This window comes from Haliotis rubra, unplaced genomic scaffold, assembly GCF_003918875.1.
Source record: "Haliotis rubra isolate DU_JTF1 unplaced genomic scaffold, ASM391887v1 Scf661, whole genome shotgun sequence".
NCBI lineage: Eukaryota > Metazoa > Mollusca > Gastropoda > Lepetellida > Haliotidae > Haliotis > Haliotis rubra.
The window spans coordinates 194,381-215,380 of record NW_025767370.1 but is presented as its reverse complement, the minus strand read 5'-3'; the positions used below and the strand labels follow the sequence as shown (position 1 = coordinate 215,380).

Genomic DNA, 21,000 nt, shown 5'->3' with positions numbered 1-21,000 from the left:
AGGGCGTCAATATGTATGATTTTAGGTTTAAGCGCAATAAACACCTCAGACCTCGCGGGGCTGGTTGAGTCCTCGGCCTAACGGCCTCGGACTCAACCAGCTGCGCGAATATTGGCGAGTCTGAGGAGTTTATTCCTTACATAATGAAGAGCTTTTTCAGCAACGTGTTACCGTTATTTTATAGATATCATCATGTTATAGATATGTAAACAATTGTGATGAAATATATTTGACATGTCAGTTGATTTTAACCTCCAGACCCAATATTAAGTCGGACCGAACACATTTGGCGGAAGAAATCTTGAAAGTGTGGGGTAAAGATCTTCTCATTTACCAGTGGGTATGATTTAATACGATTAACAGTGATCTTCTAAAGTAGCATTTGCTTTGATATAGACGTGACAGCTTTCCGGGAAAAATGAAAATTATGCATCACGAGGGCGGTATTTAAACGTTTCAAATACTGTTTCGTTTAACGGCTCCTCTTTTACATGTAACCCGGTTCAGCCATGTTCATTGACATCTTGCCTTCCTGATTAATAAGCGATTTACTCGCCATAACGGTATTATACTGCACTATATGGTTTGTGATTGTTCATTATGGTCAGGTGCGTATGTTGCATTAAATAAAGTTTGGCATGGTCATCGCGGTCGCCCTTGGTGCCAGTCCGGCTTTTAGGCAGTCCCTATAAAAATTGGCTAGTTCGGTTTTGTTCCGCGCAGTGCTCAGTAAAGGGCGATAACTCGGAATCTAATCATGTGAAAACTGAGACACTTGTACCAGATGACTAGAGCCACTGACGCAACTGACAAAGTCAAGTTTGAGGCATAAACGGTGTTTTGAAACTTTAGTGGCATCTGCTAGATGTTATCGCATGGTTACCGTAGTAGCGTGTGAATCAAGTGAATCGCAGCTGACTGATGCCTGTTTCCAGCGCTCCCCATAATCTGGATGCTGTTGACACACCTTCCTAACTGACTGAGTGATCAGTGGCCGAGACCAACAAGGGGAAGTTTCACAAGCAACAGTAAGGTTGGCTACTATGTATCTAATAATTATAATTGTTGCGTTAGGTTTTGTTAATAATTGTAATGTATTAATTTATAAATATTATTTGGGATGGGGGATCGGGGGGAACTCTTACCCTCACTGATTTTAAGAGATTTAATCAGACATATAATATTTATGATGAGGCCCACATAGAGTGACCAGGTCCACAAACCGGACCGAGTTACAACAGTCCAGACAGCCTGTCCAAATGCATAGTCAGAACTATTAAAAAACAATTTAACTATAAGGGATGATATCTCCTTGACTTATTTATATATGAATGAAATAAATGTAGTTGTCGTATATTTAGACTTCTGAATTAATTACACATGCTTAGATGGAATAGATGTACAGTCAAATATTCCTGGAGTTATGCCCCCTTGCCTGCTGGGGGCGCTGCGGTAGTTATGGTCCAACAGTAGCTGTTACTGTGATACTGGCATATAGACCTTTCCATGGTTTTTTTCATGGGCGCAGCCATTAAGCGGTTGCAACGATGAACTGGTCTGTGCTATTTGTAACAATCTACGGCAATCTACGACGTTGCAAACAAGTCTAGACGGTGCCCAGTCAACGCTTACGCGGCGAAAAACAACGTCTCCTTACTTGTCCAATTTGATTTCATTTTAAGGATTTCTGATGTCATGTCTAAAGCAAACATTGCAGGTAAGAAATGTTTAAAGTCCTAAAGTTTAAAGAAATGACCAGGTAATGCCAATATCATGTGCACTTTGTTCTAACTCGGCGATTGTATTGTGCATGAAAACTGAAGGCCTTTAAACGAGGTTGAATTTAACGTGAAACTGTATGTAAACTATAGGCCGCCTGTATCTTATAAAGCCAGTGTTCTGAACTTGAAGTTGCCTGTATTTTCAAATCTGTGTAGGGCATTTAAATATTTTCAAAGATATTCCCCTAGTGTTGTCTGTTTATATTTTGATTTGATATTTCAAGAACCATCGTCAATATATATTATTTAGCGATATAAAGATTATTTCAAGATTTACACACGGTAATTAATCCCTTACTAAATGCTCAGAAATGACTACGTTTTGACTATATCTTGACAAAATAATTTGTGAAAAATACCTTCTAACTTTTTATCTACTTATTTGTGTTATTAAAAGTACTATTATATTTCTTATTTATCTCTCACTAATTAAAACGTTCTCTTGTAACTAGGAGTAACAGCTGGTTAAATATCATTAGGTCAGAGAGTTATCTCAATCTGTAATGAGGCAAGGCCAAATCTGATAAGTGGGTATGGTTATTATTGTACTTTCTGTTACAGAGTCACTACCTGAAGACAGTGCCAAGTGGGTTACCTTTAATACGGGAAACTGGCCTCATATAGGATATGAAGATATTATTGACTACCTCATTAAGTCCCACTCATTTGATTCCAAGGAAATGAAAGCTTTTCGTGCAACATGTGCATATAATTATGTGCAGAATGGATGGTTAGGTGATATTCAAAGCATTGTGGAAAATGAAGTTCATTATCTTAAAGCCTGTGTGTCACCCTCTCAGCCAGGAGCCTCTACAGTTCCTTACAACACATGGATTGCTGCAAGGAAAGATCGTACTGTATTAACTGCTTGTTGTACTTGCCCAGCTGGTCATGGAAGGTCATGTAGTCATGTTGCAGCCATCATGTATACTGTACATCTAGCCTGGTTACATGGATATGCTGGTAAATCTTGTACTGATTTACCTTGTACATGTGGACGAGGGACTGACAGCAATAAATTACTCAGTGAATTAAAGGCCATGAATTTCAAGCATCCAAAAAGATCTGATGATCCCAGTCAAGCTGCAGAAACTTCAACATCATCGAAAAGCAAGCCCTACAGATTTAAGCATTTTGTTACCACAGAAGACTTTACTGAGCATGTAAATAATTCTCCACTTTGTTTTCTTTGGAAACTGAAGGGTACTCTTCTCTATAAAACATTTTCAGCCACTGAAAATGTAAATCCTATCTGCAAGGAAACGTCAAATAATGAATCCAGACATGGATCTCATGATATTGATTATAGCAAGACTGTCACAAAATTGGAATGTTCTGTTTGCTAGGAATTTTATGACAGAGCACAAGGGAGAAGAATTAAGTACTTTAACATTAAACCAGGGTGCGTCATCAAGTCCGCTATGGAAAGACAGCAGGCGAGTAAGAATACAAGCATCAAAGGCCAACAGTGTACCTAAAACAAGTAGAGGTGACCCTGAGAAATTCCTGAACAATCACCTGTATGAGAGGTTTAAGGGTAATGACTTATTAATGCTTATTAGGGTTGGGTATCGCGAAAATTTTCGTATTTCGATATATTGTGATATATGTTGTCGTATTAGAATACGTGTTGCAATATATTGTGAAAGTGTGACGAATGGTTTAGCTCTTTCAACACCAGTCAATCAGAGGCTAAACTGCCATGACATCGAGTCCCCAGAGACTCTGAGGTAATAAATGAGGCCTATGTTTATCAAGGAAAATATCAGCTTGTAAAACATAATTACTGCTACTCGCATGCATTATTTGAAAGGTTTAATCCCAACATATTTATAAATATGAAAGTTATTTTAAACCATACTTTTCAAATAATACAACAACATTTTAAATAAGTAAAGTTTTAATGAAAATGTAAGTTTACTCATTATAATGTCTAGATAAACCACGAAGGAAGCAAACAATGCTGAGTTTCTTTCCTATTTGTAAGATGTCATAATATCCCGTTACCTTTTTCTTCTATATTATCATTTTTACGAAAATTGTTACAAAAAGGTATCTGAAATAATGTGTATGAACGGCTATTTCCCGATAACTGGATAAGAAGACTCATACCTGTATAGTACGCCATTACTGCCAACAATCGTGGCAATCGCGTGTAGTAAAATGTGAAATGAGTCAAATACATTCGTGACCAATTCGTGTTATTCCGGACAAGCCGAATAGCGTAGGTTACAGAAAGAGGCGAGTAGTTGCCAATGGAGTCAAATAGTTTCTGTGCGATTATCGATTTTCATTATTAGTTCCGGGATTATAAAATTATCTTTTTACTGATATTTGTTAACGACATAAGAAACTTACTTAACATGCCTTTCAAGGAGTGGCCATGTTTGGAAATTCAGAGTTATCTATCTTTGGAAATATTCCTAGACTAAATCTTTGAAGGGCATTTAGAAGTGGAGGAGCAAGCATACACTCCAAAGCGTCGTGTTGTCCACAATAAAGAAGCTGACATCCCTAAATCTTGCTTTTCTTATTCGTAGACTAGTCATGAACATGGCCATGAGAGAGGTACGAGTCGCCATCTGGCTTGCAAGGAATGACACGAGTAGTTACGAATGTATGCTATAAGGCTCGTGATTGGTCAAAATCATGCACGTGAGCTAAGGCAACCAATATTATTACAGCAATGGATACTGTCCTTGTAAACGAAAACTTTAGATTTAGAAGAAAGTTTTTGGTAAAATGATCTTAGGGTGAACGGGTTACGCACAAAATCACCACCTTATGGAACTTAGTTGTCATATCGTGCTTGGTTAAGACCTGTGACAAAAATGCTTCAAGCATATATTTTAACATTAAACATCGTCTGCAAGCGTGAAGTTCGCGGCGACGAAAGCCGAAATGTAATTTGGCTTACATTTCATGATCGCACTTAAAAAGATGGAAAATAGTAACTTTTGATGAACGTTTGACAACTTTTATTATGAGTACTGTACTTGATTTTATTCTTTAGTTTAATCAATTTGTTTAATTATTTCCTCGAAACATCATTACTTTGCTCTTTGACAACTTTGATGTGGTCCCGTTGCCGAATCATTTTTGTTTTCAATAACATTGCAAAAAATAGTTTATAATTCTAATTCTGTCGATAATATATGTTCATTTGAAATGTAATAAGTATTTTCAGACATTGTGAAAAGTGATAGATTTAATAAGTGAATCATATGTAAGGTAGGTTCCTAAAATTATATACCATTTTGATGCCCCTACTGCCAGGCCTGTTACCGGCCTTTCGGTTTCTGGGGAAACGTCTGACGTCTTAGCTGTTTTTCCGGCCTGTGGTGTTGAATGGGTTAACTAAGCTAATGAAATTACTGTCTTCCTTTCATTTGAAACAATGCCACTGTCAGGACACAGAAGTGATTGACCAATATACAGCCTCAAAACTATAAATGTATAATGATATAAAGGAAATACAAATCTTATTAGTATTTTTAACTACATCACGAAAATTACCGATCATAGTCATGGAAATTGCCGATTGTATCGGGTGAACCGGTTCGCAAAAAGTGTACCGCAATATATCGTATCGTGAAGTTCGAATTGCGATATACCGGTTAACCGGTATTATCGCCCACCCCTAATATACAGTTACAGAAACTTGTAAGATTTTCCTAGTGGCCCAAGTGGTGCTGTATCTGTAAAAAAACCAAACACTTTTGGCGGTCACTAACTGCTATTTTGGCCATCTGCCACTGGTAGTTTCTATCACTGTATATATGGTGCCATGCATATGGCATTCTAAGGGTTAAGGTGATTTACAAGTTTGCATTCATTGAATATCTATAGGTTGGTATATAAACATAAAACAACAATGATAACAAAAATCAAGGTGAGGTGAACATTCAGTTTAATGATTTAAACATCATTTCAATGAGAATATGTATTTATTATTTATCATTCTTGTTGGTGAAATATCATATTGCAAAATCATTACATCTCATAGGCTTAAGCAGCCTACTAGATATCTGAAACAAACATGACTACTCAGTCTTTGTCCTTGATATTTGATAAGTTCTGGTCTGAGGCTACACAGGACTGCACACACTTTGACTATCTTATCCAACTTTTGAACAGAATTAAGAGGTAGAACCTGATTCAATATTCTGTAAGACTTCAACCTGGCAGTTGCTCTTTCTACATGTATTCTTACAGATGCAATTCTTCGTGTATCTATACACTCTGTAGCACTCAGTTGTTTACTACCCTTCATAATAGCAAGAATGTTCAGTTTCACTCTTCTAGCATACAGTTCATTGCTTATTATAAAGCCACTATCTGCTATTACCTCATCACCAGGTAACAAGTATTTTAGAAAACCCGAGTTCTTGGTGATATACACATCACTTGCACGACCCCCATAGCATCTTGAAACATACATAATATACCCATTGAGAGCAATCGCAACGAGAATTTTGGCAGTATTGTGACTTTTATATGTACTGTAGGTTTGAGCTCTAACCTTCAATGAAAATGGACGTTGCAAGAACATTTCTGTACAGTCAATAATGGAGGTAGTGTGTGGATAGGTAGTCTTAAAGGACATTGGCACTTGCTAATTGCATGGAAATTGAAAATCTTCTCCCGAGATCATGAAACTGAATTCCAAGCCTAAGTCTCATAAGTGTGAGTAGTGTTTCATCTGAGAGTGGCCTCTTAATGCTTGGCCGCAGTACAGATGTAAGATAAGTTATTAATCACAGAAACACTTGTAGAGTAAGACCAGTGTAAAACACAGAATCAGTGTCAGTCTTAATACTGTCTGCAGAAAAGGCAGGAAAATTAACTTGAACAGAGACATTCTTTGTTTTGGTTGTGTAGTGCTGGGTTGCATAATGCTGATCTACTGACTTGTTAAAATGAATCTGTACTCCTACAGTTCTGTTTGGAACTTTTATCATAGGTCTGTGAAGACAAAAACAAGACTTCTGTTTACAACAGTCACAATCACTTGGTCTGGAGTCATCATTCTCCTTTTCCACCTCTTCAGCTTGAGATACAGGTTGATCTGTCAGTTCAGCTTCAGCATGGCACTCCTCAGTGAGTTGATTGCTCCTTGGGGTCCGAGAAACATCAGAGAGGGGGGTGTCGGAAAATGGCACTTCTTCCTTGACTGACTGAGTTTGGGTTTACGCCGCTTTTAGCAATATTCCAGCAACATCACGGCGGGGGACACCAGAAATGGGATTCACACAATGTACCCATGTGGGGATTCGAACCTGTGTCTTTGGCGTGACGAGCCAACGCTTTAACCACTAGGCTACCCCGCCGCCCCACTTCTTCCTTGTGTCACCTGGAGAGAGGAAAGTTAAAGTATGACAGGCTATTATATATTGTACATTACATTAAACTAAAAGGACACTAACCTTCCTTTGATATCCCAAATGTAAGACTGGATCAGGATTTTGTTTTCTTGGATGGCCATCCCAAAAATGAATCGAGCATATCTGAAAAAAAGTTATAAAAAGAAATAATTAGATTTCTATTTAGCCAATGTCACTCCAGTAACTACAAAAACTTTTCACTCCTGTTAAACACTAGAGCCTTTATGTTGATGTAAAAAAAGAAATAAAGTAATTCTTTACAGCTGTGTACCATGTGTACGGTAACGAGTAATTAAGTAATCTTAATAAATTAATCCAGTAATGTAATTATTAACTAATTTTAAGTAAAGATATATTGAGTAAATAATGATAAATAGACTGTTTCCCCTCAATATTTTTGGGCATATTGCAAGATATCAATAAGTTTCTACAATACAAATGTCTCTAGAATAATGATTTGTAGCACATAAGTTTTTAAAATGTTGGGACATTTTACAAGTAAAAATTGTCGTTCAACTCTTTGTTGCATAGCTTTACCGTGCAGTGTGTACTGTAACATAGGAGGTACGAATGCTACGAGATCTTAAGCTTACGAGAGCTTTGTGAAACGATGCCCAGCACTGTAGCCGTGTAGGCCCTACATGAATAACAAAATACTAGTATCTAACGTTTGATTTCATTATCTCAGGTTATCAGATGGGATAAACTATTGTGCCACTAATTATCTTGATAAATACATACCACACTGCTATCGGATGGGTGAAAATCCTTCCGATTAACACGTGACACCCAAACACGACGACGATCTTCATTCACAGGAAACCTATGGAGATGATAGGGAAACAAGCAGGGGCAGTCCTTCCGTGGCAGTTTATGGACTGTACAGGGCAATTCCTTCCATATACATAGATTTCTCTGGCTATTTGTACTGGCTAATTGCACAAATTCTCTCTGATCCACGTTCATAAGGCATTCCTCTGTCCCGAGGCATATTTTCAAAAAAAACCCAGCACGTTTCCAGACGTAAAACGTCAATGTCAATTTGCAGCCACCACAAAGGGGGATAACTGAAAGTGGAACGAAGTACTGCTCCGTGGAAAGGTCTATAGGCCTGACTATCGGCCAAGCCTAAACTTCAATCGACATTTAACCTACTGTTTACTCTGTGATTCTTATATTACGAATTACGGAAGCTGGAAGTTGCCCCGAGTGAAGACTGTTGTCAAAGCACGAAGAACTAGGGTGTCTGGACAAAACTAATATAAATAGAACGATACTGCAGTTATTGAAATATTGCCGTTTCTCGGAATTTCTTATTGAGTAGTTGCTTTGTAAATTCGTCAAACCATTTACTCCCCATTATGTCACATTACACAGAGGATTAATGGTCGTAGTAGTTATTAGAACATAGGATTCACATTTTGAAAACACAAGAATAGTATTTGAAATTGTGTTTCAGGTGTTGTCAAATAATGTAATTAAGCATTAGTGAAATACTGAAATATTACAAACACATTGAACCAATACTGGAGGTCTGAACTACCTGATGCCAGAAGCAAGGGGGTATTGGGTTCATTGTCTTTTAAGGTGGGAGCCTTTTAGATTTGAATACAAATATTTCACACTTGTTATTCCAGCATGTGTGAAGGGTTTGCAAATTACATCAAGGCTCATCACAATTATAATGGGCTCACAGTGTCAGTGAACACAGTGTGCATTTGAAATACTGAAACAAGGAATAATTTAAGTTTTGAATGGTAGTCTAAATGGTAGAATTGAGTTTCTACAATACTTAGGATTATTCTCATGTGTCAATTATCATCAGCCAAAAATCAACAAAGTCAGTTGTCATTTCAGTTTTTATTGTTGAACATATAATATTCTGCATGTATGGACATTCATAAATATAGACATAAATACAGTAAAAAATGATGGTCTCCTTTGAAGAACCTTGCAATTGATTAAAACTTACATCAGATGCATGTTGATGTTTTCCACACTGACAATCATACCATCAATATTGCTGTACAGATAATTTAGGTGACATGCATATGGACCCAAAATGGAAGTACAACAGTGAAGTCTGAATATTTTGACAGTCCTGTGTAAATGAAAATTGCTGCAGCACTAAGCATAATAGTTAGTACTGGAAGCACTGCATGTTTGTCTCTCTGTGTTGAATACAGTTACTTTCATATGTGGTCTCTGCCAAGTCTGGAGAGAAAATGTTTGGCTCAATATTCTTTCCATCAAAATCATCATGGGTGATTGTTTCCACCCCAACGACCTCACTGATGTTACATTCAACATCACAAGTATCCACCAGCATTAAGTGGGTCAGTTGATACAGTCCAGGGAAAGAATTGGTCATACAGCATCTGTTGTTCTCTGTTGCCTCAGACGTGTTCATTCTGGAAAACATCAGTGGAGTATTACTATCCAAACTGACACAGGGTAATATTATCTCATGACTGCCAGTTATGAGAAAATGTATCTTTTTCAGATTTAAGTTACTATTGTGGAGAAAGACATGTCACATAATGAAAATATTCATTGGGATAAGTCAAAGGTGGAAAACATTATGCTTAACAAATGTTTCAACTATGGAGAAGCATAATTTAAATACGCTGACATTTTTTTTCCTTCTCTGAGTGGCATTTAGAAGTTGTTGTGATGAACAACAAGGAGAGTTCTATGGATATACAACTTCTTTAATATAATATGAGCGACATTTCAGTGTAGCTGATAACACCGTTACCGAGCAAATAACTCTCCTCGATTGTTTTCTATAGGGAGAAATGTCTGATACAAAGAAGTGTGTTCAACAAGTACACCAGACATTATTTAGAGAAATTCATACCAAAAGCAAACAAACATTAACCTGTATCATGTGTATTCTGGCATCACCTGGGCCTCATCTTTGTGGACAACAGGCACCTGTAGGGAGATGTAATATGATGCATTAAAGGGAAAAAGTCAATTGTGTATTAGCATTCTTGGTAAACTTTAATTCAACAATGAAGGGAGCAAAGGTATTATAGTCAAACATAAACAACTTTGCAAAAATGTCTATAATGATGGTAACTTGCTTTTTAAAAGCAAGAAGCAAATGAAAGGTTAACATGAAAAGTTACTTGTGAAATGCCAATTACCTTAAAACACTGAAAATAATATATTGGGGTCTGTTCCAATTTACTTGCCTACTCTACCTGTCATCAGGAGATATAAGCATATGTGAAAATATCACATAAATTAGAATTTTAAGTAGATTACTCAATGTAACTCAGTGTCAAACTGACAACTGTAAGATGCATGACCAGGTGCTGTCATATTAATGTGCTGTATGAGAGAAGACAAGCAGGTAAAATGAACAGGCCATATCAAGTGATATTTGCTTTGCTAAGTTATAATTGAAATATAGTTGAAAATAGATTCAATAGATTAGCCTGAAATTAGAATCCAATTCAAGAACGGTGGAAAATTTTGAAACAATGTTAACAATGAATAAAGCCTAACTACAGAAACTTTTATAGCTAATCTTCACTGGGGTGCCGATTTCAGAAGATAACATCAGTGGCATTCTACAGATGGTGCCGCCTTGGGCTGCACCCTTTGTAAAGCGAAAAGATTGTGTACTGTAAGTTTTGATGATTACTACAGTGAGAGGCCCCTAATGTTTCGCATGAAAACTTTTCTACAGCGTGTGTACCTCTTGAAGCAACGCATTCTTTTTCCCTGAATCGATTCAAAACCCCTGCTCGTAATTTCGGTAGGCATGCACGTTAACTAACTTTGGCAAGGAGAATAACAATAACAAACGTTTGAATGATACAAAATACGTGGTACTTACCATAATTGTCCCCTGCCACAACGCGGAACGGGGGACTATGTTTTCAGTGGCGTCCGTCCGTAAGTACGTCCCGATTCTTGTTAACGCGATATCTGATGAAATGTTGTACCCAATGTCTTCAAATTTGGTGACAGCCTACATTGGGAAATTATGCAGACACAAGTCAATTTGGGTGACCTTGACCTTATTTTCAAGTTCACCACGACACTTTGACCACTTTTCAAACTCTTGTTAACGCGATATCTCATGAAATGTTGTACCCAATGTCTTCAAATTTGGTGACAGTTTACATTGGGGTATTATGCAGGCACCAGTCTATTTGGGTGACCTTGACCTTATTTTCAAGGTCACCACGACACTTTTTGACCACTTTTCAAACTCTTGTTAGCGTGATATTTCATGAACTGTTGTACCCAATGTCTTGAAATTTGGTGACAGCCTACATTAGGGGATTACGCAGACATCAGTCGATTTGGGTGACCTTGACCTTATTTTCAAGGTCACCACGACACTGACCACTTTTCAAACTGTTGTTAACGTGATATCTCATGCACTGTTGTACCCAGTGTCTTCAAAATCTTTCCTTATCCTGACTCATGCTTATTTGCTTGTCTTCTTCTTCTTGCGAACCTAGTGGAACACTTGAATCTCCTTATTGAAGTTCCTTTCAATAAAGTGTACGTAAAATCACTACTCACCAGAGTTATCCCTGTTTCCTGTTTTGGCGGGAAAAGTGGCGCCACTGTCTTCCCACGCTTCACTCTCTCCTTCTTCGCCCTGTGAGCAGGTTGTAAGAGCGCCTGTGTCTCCTATACGGCACTATATCCTTTTATTACTTAGTTAGTCACCTCTATTATTACCTTATAGAGGTTTAGCTAGTATATTTCAACAATATGGTTTCATATTTAATCGTATTTAGCACTGTTTATTCACGGGTTAGTCCGTGTTTGTTCAGTTGTTTACGTTCATGAAAAACTGTTCCAATTGTAGATTACGTTTCTCTGCTGCTGACCCTCATCAATTGTGCCCTAGCTGCACGGTACCATGTTCTTTCAGCTCCCGCTGCATTAATTGCAAGCATTTAACTACTTGTGCATTTAATAAATGCCTTCTTTCCGTCCTTAGACGTGCGGCAGATAGGTCTAGACGGGTTGGTCCAGTCATGGATAAATCAGCGGAGTCCCTCACCAGTCAACTGCTGTCTGACGACCCCCTTCCGTCTGATGTTCCGCTGGAGTTTCCCTTGGAGGAGAGGCGTGGGACGAAGTCCGCCACCTCCAAGAAGAGACCTGCTACTCCGGACATCCCGTCGTCTCAGTCTAAGACTCGTAAATCGTCAACCACCCAGCGCAGACTCCGCACCCCCAGGGCGTCATCCACCACCACGGGATCATCATCCCAGAGGTTCGTCCCAAGAAAAGACCAGTCTCAGCTACGGTGACTTCAGCGCAGATCTCCACGCAACCCGAGGTATCTACGCTGACAACAGATGAGCGTCCTGTGGGCCACGTCGCTATCACCGCAGAAAGGGCAGCGCTACCACCACCGCAGACCTTCAACCCGGGGGATTTTATGCAGCAGTATTCCCAACAGATCATGGAGATGATGGACCAGCATTACGGCCTGGAGAAGAAGTCACAGCCAGCCCATAAAGAGGTCCCGAGCCTTCGCGAAGGCTCCAACGCAGACATCGTCTCTGAGGGGCCCTCCATCAACGTGACATCTGGCAGCAGATCTACACTGCAGGACCAGCCTGCGCAAAGGTCGCCTCAACCATCCCCTGCGACGGACTCGGACGATCAGCATCGGGAATCGCCCATCCCCGGATACAGAATCGGACGACCAGCGTTCGGGAAGGACCAGTCGCCATTCCCCAGATGCGAAATCAGATGATCAGCGTTCGCGAAGGCGTTCGCAAAGGACTTCGGATACAGTATCCAAGACATTTTCCGCATCACGCAGATCGTCAAGGGATTCACCGAGACATTCGCGAACCTACAGTCGCTCATCTCCGCGCAGGTCACCCTACAGACGCAGTTCGCTGGGCCACTCTCCAAGCCGATCTCCACGCAGATCTCCACGCAGGTCTCCACGAAGGTCGCCACACAAGTCTCCGCGCAGGTCTCCACACAGGTCACCGCAGTCGCGAAGGACTCCACCTCGATCACCATCGGAGGAGGATCAACATCCCCTACTCAATTCTGCTGTCCTTGAGGATGACGGCGGGATCATCTTTTCGGACGCTGAAATACGATACTGGATGGGCAACGGTTTAGATTTGGCATCACAATCTAAGGATGATAATCCGTCTCACACCTATCATGCAGGAGGATGATGTCGACACAATCACTCTCCCTCCGATTGATCCCATCGCAGCGGTCCCCGAGAACCTGGACGCAGCCTTCAAGTCAGCCTCAAAAGCCCAGGCGCCGCATCTACCACAGTTCAACGCCAAAAAGTTCTCCTTCCACAACATGGATCCATTCCTGAAGGCACAGGAGATCGATGAGAACTTCAAAGTCATCAGTGATGCCAAGGCCAAGTCTTACAACATTGAAGACAAAAAGTTGGCACAAGTTGAAACTATGACCAGGCGCATGTTCTTCAGCCTCAACAGATCAAGGGCAGTCAACGAAACGCTCATCGCTAAATTCCAAGACTCTAGTGCGGAAGAAGATAGGATGATATATTCAGCCCTCCTTATGCAGAAGAAGGACCAACAGTTTATGACAGACCATCTCTCATCCATCTCCGCAGCGCTGACACTTGCACGTCGACAAGGTCTCCTCGCCTCCTGCAGTTGGAGTGACCACTTTACCAAGTCACTCTACACAGCCCCGTGGTCAACTCCTTCCATCTTCGCTGGAGGAATCGACGAGGTTGCCAAGGAAGTTACCAAAGACTCAAGGGAGGTCCTTATGATCAAGTCCATAGATACTCTGGCCAGCGTCATCAGGCAAACATCCCAGCGCTACTCGGGCAAGTCCAAGTTTCCTGGGATACAGAGAGCACGGGACAAGACAGTGGCTAGCTCCAGAGGCGGAAAAAGTTCCTTTCGTCGCCCAGTCGGCAACTACAGAGCAAAGTTCGGACGAGGCAGGGCACCCAGAGGCGCCAAGAGTTATCGACGATGAAAGAAGGGTTCGGAACGACTTGAGTCTTCCACCCCCAGCCGTTCCTGTACAACCTTCACAAGTGGGTGGACGCCTTCAGCTACACTGGGAAAACCGGGGAATACTTCAAGATCCGTTTGTATCCAACATCCTAAGAAACGGATATCGCATACAACTACAGGCCGCTCCACCGCTTACAGTCGACCCTCACAAGTTCGACTTCAAGACTCATCAGATAGAGCAGTTACGAGAAGCGGTCTCATCTCTACTAGTAAAGCGAGCCATAGAGGTCGTAGATCAAACCAACATCACGCCAGGTTTCTACTCCCCAGTTTTCCTAGTGCCCAAGAAAAACTCCAAAGAAAAGTTCCGACTCATCTACAATATGAGCATGTTCAACAGAGAATATCTGAGCAGACCTCCCAAGTTCCGCATGATCCATCTACCTCAACTTATCCACCTCGTCCGTCCGATGGACTACATGGCCAGCATAGATCTACAGGACGCCTACCTGCATATTCCTGTACATCCAGACTCGAGGAAGTACCTCAGGTTTACACTGGACGGGCTACATTACCAATGGAAGGTCCTGCCATTTGGAATATCATCGGCCCCTTGGTTGTTTACAAGGTTGACGAAACCCATAGTCATATATCTACATCATCGAGGTCTACGCAGTGCCTTTAACCTCGACGACGGGATTCAAGTACATCAAGATCCCAAGCATCTCAGACTACAGTTGAACTTTACCATCAAACTGCTTACACAGCTGGGATGGTTAGTGAATCTACTCAAGTCGGACCTAGAACCTACGCAGGACCTGCAGTTCCTAGGCATCAGATTTCTCACGACGCAGAACCGCATCGTCATACCAGAGGACCGATGGCTCAAGATTCAACAGACAATCCCACAAGCCCTACTCTCTCCGTGGCCACTACGAGAGTGGCAGAGTCGTTTGGGTCTCCTCACGTCTGCACAAGACATGACAGCCAGAGGGAGATTACAGCTACGCCCGTTACAGGTCCTCATCAATGCTCATCTCGATGACCCAGACCCCTTCGGTCTACCGGACTACCTCAGACCTCATCGACTATGGTGGACCCAGAGAGCGAATGTCTGCGAAGGCATCTATCTAGCAGAGCCGGAGTGGAAGACTCATCTGTATGTGGACGTGTCACTCCAAGGTTGGGGAGCACATCTCGACAACGATGTGGCAGCCGGGAAATGGACCAAGGAAGAGGAAAGTCTGCACATCAACATGCTGGAAATGAAAGCAGTTGTCAACGCCATACTCCATTGGAGCAACATTCTACAGAATGCGCATCTCATGGTACACACGGACAACTCCACAGTGGCGTTCTACATAAACAAGCAAGGATCAACATGATCATTGAACCTGCTGGACCTTTGCTTTCAACTGTTCGACCTAATCGACGATCTGAACATTCACATAAGAGCATGCCACATTCCAGGAGCCAGGAATGTCATAGCAGACGCACTCTCCCGTCCAACTCAACCATCTCCGACGGAATGGATGCTACATCCCGAGATCTTCAAACAGATCAAGGAGATAGGAGCCCCGTTGATAGACCTCTTCGCCACACGTTTCAACAATCAGCTGACAACATTCGTCTCTCCAGTACCAGATCCACGAGCGTGGGCAACGGACACTCTCAGCATATCCTGGGAAGGACTAAACGCGTACGTGTTTCCACCGCCAGCGCTACTAACGAGGGTGTTGCAGAAAATCAGCCAGACCAGGAACCTCCAACTGATTTCGGTCGCGCCCTACTGGCCAGCGAGAATGTGGTTCCCCATTCTCATACAGGAACTAGGACCACCACAGCTGCAACTACCAGAGTACAAAGCAGGCGCACGGCAACCCAGGGACTGTATCAAGGCGTGCTTGAACAAGAGAGGGTACTCCGCCAGAGCAGCGAAAGCAGTTACACTAGCTTTACGCAAGTCTACACGCAACTTGTACGCCGACAAGTGGCGAAGCTTCGAGACATATGCTGCCAGAAACGGGTTTTCAGCTAGAAAAGCATCACACCCACAAGTGGCGGACTACCTTTGTCACCTACGGCAAACAAAGCGGCTAAAAGGGTCTACGCTTTCAACATACCTAGCGGCATTGAGCTCAGTCATTACTATGAGGACAGGTGGCAAGCTAACAAAAGTACCAGAGTTACTGGCCTTGTTACGCTCTTATAAATTGGAGGACCAACAACAGAGATTCAAAGCTCCGGCGTGGGACCTCAACGTTGTTCTACGACATCTCACCAGTGACGTCTACGAACCATTAGAGACGACATCCTTTGAATTCTTGACACAAAAGACGCTGTTCCTGCTATCCCTAGCAACAGCAGCCAGGATGTCGGAAATACATGCTCTAGACTACGAGAGAACACGAATTGATGAAAATCAAAACACAGTGCATATGGGACTACAATGGGATTTCATCACAAAGAATCAACTACCAGGTCAACCGGACAGACAATTCCACGCCCCAGCATTATCCTCCGTCCTCGGACCACAAGATACGCATGACTTATCTTTGTGCGCAGTGAGAGCATTGAAAATATATTTACAACGATCCAGAACTAGGAGACACAAGTTCAAGCGACTTTTCGTCCCGATATCAACAGCGACACAGACTACGATATCAATCTGGATCAGAACTATCAAACTACGGGCCTACAAGGCAGCAGGACTTGATCCTCCAAGAGCCTCCAACCCACACGAAATTAGAGCTCTGGCGTCAACACTCGCTCTACATGGGAATTGCTTGTTACAGACGATAATGGAGGGCTGCTTCTGGAAATCAGACATGGTGGTTGCAAACCACTACTTGAGAAATATCGCCACCGAGGACGTCTCAGGCATTCATCATTTCGGCCCACTGGTTGTCGCACAACAGTTGACAGTTCCTAAAAGACGCTGAGACGAAGTCTCGCTCTTTTATCACATGACTTACCAAGCCTACACTCAGCAGAGTTTTGCTTAAGTCTAACTGCACGTCTAACGACTAGCATAAGTGATATGACCCAGTACTTGTAAGAATACTCGTACAGGAAAGGGTCGCTTCTCCACTTGATGCTTGCATCAAGAAATAGAGTCGCAAAATCCACATATAAATGTTAACAAAAGAAAGGACCAAAAGTTAACAATTGTGGTCCCCCAATCAAAAAGGCAGCTGAGAGGACAGGGTCACAAACAGCAGCAGAGATTAGCACAGTGCCAATACGAAGTTCCCATAGGGGGGTATATATTGACGTAAATCACTACACGAAATCCTTAAGTATTTTTTCCCGCCTCCAAATCCGTCGGATTCTACAAGCAAATAAGCAAGAGTCAGGATAAGGAAAAATATGTAATTTTCTGAATAAAATTGATATTTTATACTTATCCTGACTCATGAGGTAAGCCCTCCCAACCTCCCTACTAGACACTTTGGATTTCCCTGCAAATCCAAGTGTCGGGCTCATTATCAGGAGAGAGTGAAGCGTGGGAAGACAGTGGCGCCACTTTTCCCGCCAAAACAGGAAACAGGGATAACTCTGGTGAGTAGTGATTTTACGTACACTTTATTGAAAGGAACTTCAATAAGGAGATACAAGTGTTCCACTAGGTTCGCAAGAGGAAGAAGACAAGCAAATAAGCATGAGTCAGGATAAGTATAAAATATCAATTTTATTCAGAAAATTACATTTTGGTGACAGCCTTCATTGGGGGATTACGCAGACACCAGTTTATTTTGGTGACCTTGACCTTATCTTCAAGGTCACCATGACACTTTGCACACTTTTAACTCTTGTTAACGCGATATTTCATGGACTGTTGTACCCAATGTCTTCAAATTTGGTGACAGCCTACATTGGGGCGTTTCACAGACACCAGTTTATGTAGGTGACCTTGACCTTATTTTCAAGGTCACCACAACACTTTTAACACTTTTCAAACTCTTCTTAACAGGGCATCTCATACCCAATGTCTTCAAATTTGGTGACAGCATACATTGGGGGATTACACAGACACCAGTTGATTTTGGGTGACCTTGACCTTATTTTCAAGGTCACCACGACACTTTTCACACTTTTAACTCTTGTTAACGCGATACCTCATGGACAGTTGTACCCAATGTCTTCAAATTTGGTGACAGTTACATTGGGGTATTACACAGACACCAGTTTATTTGGGTGACCTTGATCTTATCGTCAAGGTCACCACGATACTTTGACCGCTTTTTAAAGGCGATATCTCATAAAACATCGCACCCAATATTTTCAAGTATGTTGACAGCCTACATTTGGTGATTATGCAGACATCAGTCATTTCAGGCATCTTGTATGTGACCCAAAAATAAAAAGTAGTAAATATAGATATTCCATTCTTTAGCGGCGGGGGACATTGCCATATCAGTGGCAAACACTTGTTAGTTACAGTAATAAAATATCTCTGTCAAAAGTGGAAATGGCACACAACACTGTGAGTTTGAGACCAGCGAGAGCTGACGCAGTGACGGCTACCTCGTCATGCTTTGGTTTCATTCGTCGCTACTTCGAATGATAGTCAACCACCATTTCAGCAATTTTTTACCTCTCGGACACGTCGAACCTCTATTGCAGCATCCCGAGGCATGGCAGCATGTCTCAGGCATCGTAATTACTGCGCATTTGAAATCGACCGGCAACATACTTTGAACGCCATCATTATACCGGAAGTACACTTAGAACCGTAGTGATTGGCGCCATCTATTGGCGAAGCAGTAAAGGGAGATACCTGAGGAATGTTCCCCATTGATGTTAAAAGTGTGTGTGTAAACGATAATTAATTCGGAGTTCATGTACTTCATTAGCCACATAAAAATGCACAATACAGAACCATAACCTAAATTCGTTGATCACCTTGATTCGTGGATCGCGGAAAATATCATGCCAGCTCATAAATTAAGTATCCACTGACGTCACAAAGCAGTACTTTTGATGTACATACAATGCCACGCCTCGCTGACAAAAAAGTTCTGAATTTCTGCATTACACGCAAGTACACTATATATCATTGTCCAGCATTGAGATAAATAGCCCCATATCACTAATACCACCATTAACAAATTTTATTTTTACAAAATGTCAAGTAAAAAATATACCTCAAGCTCCAACCTTCTCAAGACCGCCTCTGTGGTGTAGTGGTTAGAGTGTCAATCCTGAGAGCGGAAGGTCGCGGGTTCGATCCCCGACCGTGTCATGCCAAAAGAAGTTAAAATATGGTACTTATTGGTCCCTGCCTGGCACTCGGCATTAATGGGTACAGCAAGGACTGGTCGACTCGGAGTCTGTATAATGTATCTGAGTGGGGTATTCATGCTTCACTGCGGCATGGTATCTCAGTGGGCTAGCACTATAAATCCAGCTTAAGTCTGGGCTAGTACAAGCAGCTGCACATACACATACACACGCATGCACGTCGTCATATGAGCGAAATATTCTCAAGCACGACGTTAAACCCAATTTCACCTCACCTCCAACCTTGAGATAGAATACCTGTCATGCTTTTTTAACCCATCACTGATTGGCCCATCTATAAATAGCGAACAAAGCACATGGCTGGTTTCTTTCTACATAACCTTTAATTTCTTGAGTTGGTTCGGGAACCTGTCTGTCCAGAATAAAAGCAAACCCTCAAAAATCGTAAACACTGCGTTTAAAATTATTGGGCTCCCTATCGAAAGTATTGGCAGTTGTTATGAGCAGCAAATTTCAAAAAAGGCAAACAAAATTTTCAGTGATCCTACTCACATACCGGTACATTTTTCGGAATATTCATCATTACCTTCTGGACGCTGTCTGCATATGCCGACTTTTAGAACAAACAGGGTTCACCACTCATTTGTTCCAGCTAGTATTAGATATGCATGGAACAATCTGATCTGTCACCTATGAGGCTTCGCCCAATCTCGCTATTTCCACCGTGAAAACAGTTTGTTGACATGTGATTGTTCAGCTTTACCAGTTATGACTCATAGCGAAGCAAAATATGTATACGCTTATGTATCCATTTTCTGTCAACTACACTTCGAGGCATGAGTAGACGCAATATGATAGTGATTTCTGTGAATAATGCGGGTCGAAGTTATAAATATCGGAGGGATACACAATTTCACTGCAGCTAATAGAAACATTCTTGAGTAAACTTACCGTCTCGTTGACAGTTATCGTTATGATATAAAAAAGAAAACCAACACAGGTTCCCACATTAGGGGTCAGTAAAATGTAACTGCCAGTTGTCTTGTGGTCTGAGTTGGCGTCGATTAGGACCCCAACAAGTAACGGAGATGTTTATTCAACTGACTGCATGTTATTTTAGTAAGCTAAGTCCGGATTACAAAGCATTGTTCTTGGTACCTTGTTCTCATAGCAAGTTGATTGCTGGGACTGTTATTCTAGTCCGTAATCCTTAATTGAGTGAGTCTGGATTATGTAGGAAGCTTTAATGATAATTAAATTAAGAACAATTTTGCCGGGACTCATAGAGGAGTCCGGATTATGGAGAAAACTGGATCACACAGAGTCCGGATTATGGAGAAAACTAGATCACACAGAGTCCAGATTATGGAGAAAACTGGATCACACAGAGTCCGGATTTGACAGATTCCACTGTATTAACAACAAATTCAATGAATGACTTGTCCTCCAACTGTCCAAATTCTAGTCAATATCAATGTTTAATTGATGTATTTATATCCTGATAATTTTAAACTATAGTTTTTATGATTATCATTTCCAATGTTATATATGGCTGCTTTATGAAAGAAAAAAATGGAGAACTGCATATGATGCAAAACAAATTTCCCTTGGGATAATAAAGAAATT

At 41.3% G+C, this 21,000-nt stretch overlaps 1 protein-coding gene across 2 annotated transcripts in view; it reads left to right on the top strand.

Annotated features, from left to right (window-relative positions):
- Positions 1-738: 738 nt before the first annotated feature.
- LOC124257472 (protein LZIC-like) overlaps positions 739-21,000 on the top strand; it is a 151,396-nt gene continuing 131,134 nt past the window's right edge. Inside the window, exon 1 of one of the 2 annotated variants that reach the window (XM_046691540.1) lies at positions 739-1,028. The gene's annotated coding sequence lies outside the window, so the exon portion shown is untranslated. Of the gene's footprint in view, positions 1,034-21,000 lie in introns of both variants that reach the window. The other variant, XM_046691539.1, reaches the window with a different exon arrangement.